The 4462-nt window shown below is 33.8% G+C and overlaps 1 non-coding gene across 1 annotated transcript; it reads right to left on the reverse strand.

The window, feature by feature from the left end:
- Positions 1-3376: 3376 nt before the first annotated feature.
- On the reverse strand, positions 3377-3449 carry TRNAA-UGC (transfer RNA alanine (anticodon UGC)). The gene has a single exon. It is a non-coding gene; the product is annotated as a tRNA-Ala (tRNA).
- Between the last annotated feature and the right edge of the window lie 1013 nt (positions 3450-4462).

Here is a 4462-nt window from a genome sequence, read left to right on the forward strand (position 1 = left end):
ACTTATTTTTACTTGATTTCCTTGAAATTCTTTACTGAATAAATGTAAATACACAGAAGAAGATATCTTTCATACACACCCAAATCAGAAGCCTATAATTTCTCATTTTTTTCCTAAAATGTTTTAAAAATGTCTGTGTAAGTTGTAATTTAAAATGAACTACTGAGCTTTGGTAAATTTTTGATTAAATTGTTTGCATTTTATTTATGCATAGGCTTCCTTCCCATGTATTTGAAAATATATTTTAGATTCTTTAAAATGTTGTTGTAGCAATGTTCCAGGACTTGCATTATTTTACAATAGGCAGATCATCTCATTACAGTTATATTAAAAGGAGTTGTCATGTATAAACAATACTTCAAATGAAAAAAGAAAACCTATTACTATTATAAAATATTCAAAATTGGCAGTAGCCTCAGGGACCGTAAATGCAGCTTTTTTCTTTGATGAGAATGAGGAAATAAGAGCACGTTATACATACGCTGCCTACTTGTTAATGTTCAGAAAGAGGGCATGCAGCCCTTTATCATCACCTTTCAGTCATATGACAGACCACAAATGTTGCTAAAGGACATTTTACAGTCATCCCAAAGAGATTTATTTGGTGAAAAAAATCACTGATAGATAATTTTCAGTTGGCAAGAAAGTTCAAAATTGCTCAGAGGGTTTCACATTATAATAGTAGTGCACAGTCATTATCAACTAATTAGTGTTTGTCACATCCAACATAGAAACTAGAATAATACTGTTTAGTGTCTGCTTTCTCTGTTAGATTTATTGGTTCATTTTATCCATGCTTTCCAATTATTTTGTTTAATTCCTTACAAACCCTTTGGGATAAATAAATCATTTTGTTTCACTTTGGAATTTTTTAAAAAGTGCTTCTGCAAAATATTGATCAATTTCAACCATTATCATATTTCCATTACTTGAGCCCCTCTGCATCTTTCCTTATGAAGAGTAAATCTCATTTACTTGAAAACATAATAGACACAACTACTCCTTTTAGCACTTCAGAATAGAACTATATGGGGACTTCCCTGGTGGTCCAATGGGTAAGACTCCATGCTCCCAATGCAGGGGGCCTGGGTTCGATCCCTGGTTGGGGAGCTATATCCCGCATGCATGCCACAACTGAGTCCACATGCCAACTAAGAAGCTTGCATGGGGCCAACTAAAGGGCCTGCAAGCCACAACTAAGACCCGGCTCAACCTAAATAAATAAAATAAATATCTTTTTAAAAATAGAACTGAATGTTCTGTCTTGCATGTTCAAGATACCAGTCTAGTGAATTTTCAATTGATTCTCAAAATCCAAGTAAATACAGTTTTCTCTGACCACTGTCTTCATGACTTTTAAGGGCTATAAAAGTATTCATCTAGTCTGAAGAGCAATCTAATGTTTACATTGTCTGTCTTGTTTATAAACAGCTGATAAACAAAAATATAAGCAAGTTTTAGAGTTGGAATAGACTACCAAATATCTGGTAAGAGTCTGACATATTTCCATATTTTTCCAAACAATCTGTTTGAGAATAAACTTTTTTTGCCATTATATATTCTTTGATTCTCTATAAATATTTTTAAGACCATGATTGTGAATAAACAAGCCATTATCAATGATATGATATCAGTGATATTGGTCTATAATTTTCTTTTTTGTTATATCTTTTTCTGGTTTTGGTATCAGAGTGATGGTGGCTTTGTAGAATGAATTCGGGAGTGTTCCTCCCTCTGCAATTTTTTGGAAGAGTTTGAGGAGGATTGGTGTTAGCTCTTCTCTAAATATTTGATAGAATTTGCCTGTGAAGCCATCTGGTCCTGGGCTTTTGTTTGTTGGAAGATATTTAATTACAGTTTCAATTTCATTACTTGTGATAGGTCTGTTTATATTTTCTAATTCTTCCTGGTTCTGTCTGGAAGAATTGTACCCTTCCAAGAATTTGTCCGTTTCTTCCAGATTGTCCATTTTATTGGCATATCATTTTCTGTAGTAGTCTCTTATAATCCTTTGTATTTCTGCTGTGTCAATTGTGATTTCTCCTTTTTCATTTCTAATTTTGTTGATTTGCGTCCTCTCCCTTTTTTTCTTGATGAGTCTGGCTAAAGGTTTATCAATACTGTTTATCTTCTCAAAGAACCAGTTTTTAGTTTTATTGATCTTTGCTTTTTGTTTCTTCATCTCTATTTCATTTATTTCTGCTCTGATCTTTGTGATTTCTTTCCTTCTAGTGACTTTGGGTTTTCTTTGTTCTTCTTTCTCTAGTTGTTTTAAGTGTATGGTTAGATTGCCATTTGTACTGTATTTGAGATTTTTCTTGTTTCTTGAGGTGAGATTAAATTGCTATAAACTTCCCTCTTAGAACTGCTTTTTCTACCTCCCATAGGTTTTGGGTTAAAGTGTTTTCATTGTCATTTGTTTCTATATATTTGTTCATTTCTTCTTTGATTTCTTCAGTGATCTCTTGGTTATTTAGTAGTGCATTGTTTAGCCTCCATGTATTTGTGTTTTTTACAGTTTTTTTCAGAACTTATTCATCATACAGCTGGAAGTTTGTACTCTTTGACCAGCATCTCCTCTTTCCCCCACCCACTAGTAATCACCAGTCTAGTCTCTGCTTCTATGAGTCTGGCTTTTTTAGATTCCACATAAAAGTGAGATCATACAGTATTTATCTTTCTCTGTTAGGCTTATTTCACTTAGCATGATACCCACTGGTAGGCACATCCATACTGCCTCAAACAACAGTATGTCTTTGATATTCTTCTTTCTCATGGCTTTCCAGTATGTGTGTGTGTGTGTGTGTGTGTGTGTGTGTGTGTGTGTGTACATGTATATCACATCTTCTTTATCTATTCATCTGTTGACAGACACATAGGCTGTTTCCGTATCTTGGCTACTGTAGCTATGTTGCAATGAACATGGGAGTGCAACTATCTCTTTGAGAAAGTAATTTTATTTTCTCATGCTATCCAGAAGTATAGCTGCTAGATCATATCGTAGTTCAATTTTTACTTTTTTGGGGAACTTCCACACTGTTTTCCACAGTGGCTGAACCAATTCACATCTCCACCAAAAGTGCATGAGGGTTCTCTTTTCCACACATCCTTGCCAACACCTATGGTCTTTTTTCTTTTTGATGATAGTCATTCTAACAGGTATGAGGTGATGTCTCAAAGTGGTTTTGATTTGCGTTTCCCTGATGATTAGTGATGTTGAGCACATTTTCATGTATGTATTGGTCATTTGTGTGTCCTCTTTGGAAAAATTCCAAAATTTTCCAAAAATATTTCTTTTTTGGAAATTCCTCTTCAGTTCCTCTGTCTTCTTTGCTTCTGTGTTTTTTGCCACATCATACAGCTTGTGGGATTTTAGTTCCCCGACCAGGGATTGAACCTGGGCCCTCAACAGTGCAAGTGCAGAGTCCTAACCACTGGACCGCCAGGGAATTCCCAATCTGTCCATTTTAACTGAATTTTTTGTGTGCTATTGAATTGTATGCATTCTTTACATATTTTGGATATTATCCCTTGTCAGATATATGATTTGCAAATATTTTCTTATCTCATAATTTTCTTTACCAGTTCTCTTCTCATTTTAAAATTTGCATTTTCTTACCAAGAGTGATTCTTTTCCTTATTTTCATAATTTTTGACCATCATTGGTTTTTAGTTTTCATGTTCAAGTTTTTTTGACATTTTGAACATCTTCATTTATCTTTTTTGGGGGGCAACAAAGAGATATACGTTTTTGGCATGTATGAGGATATTTTTGGAATAATCAATCATTCTTAAAGTATAAACAAAATTATTCTGAATTTAAGGCACACATAAGGATAATCTTGAAACAATTTTAAATTGCTGCCATTGTGTATTGAGCTACATAAGAGTGTAATCAACTTGCTCATACACTACCTTGACTTATTAATACATGACATTTTGTCACTGTAACATTTGGTTTTTTTTTCTGGCTGTTTCTCCATGTCAATAAAATTTTGGTGTTGTTTCACCTGGAATTACCAGAAGATGTGTCAGGTATTCCAAAAGGTGACCCAATATTGTGATCTGTGACTCATAAAACAGGTTAATATCATGCATAAACATACTATTTGTTCATAGTACTTCTATGTGTTTTTGTCCTATGAAACCAAGAATTCTGATCAATTTTATTTCTTTTCATTCTGATCAAAAAAGGAAAAGGTGTAATTCATCTCTAATTGTGTACTCTGTATGTTATTCTTATTTATATACTCCAGACAGGATGAAACATCCATTTTGCTTAGGTAGCACTAAGAACCAAATCCCATGCTTATAACTGTACATCCAATGACTGGAAAAATTTTTGACACAATAGCTTCTGACTTCATAAATTTCAAATTTGTATCTCCCCACTATACACATTCTTCTGGTGCCAGGTGCCATAAAACATGTTTATATCACAATAGGACCTTTGTTCCTTCAC

Source organism: Neophocaena asiaeorientalis, unplaced genomic scaffold, assembly GCF_003031525.2.
Source record: "Neophocaena asiaeorientalis asiaeorientalis breed wild unplaced genomic scaffold, Neophocaena_asiaeorientalis_V1.1 scaffold39, whole genome shotgun sequence".
NCBI lineage: Eukaryota > Metazoa > Chordata > Mammalia > Artiodactyla > Phocoenidae > Neophocaena > Neophocaena asiaeorientalis.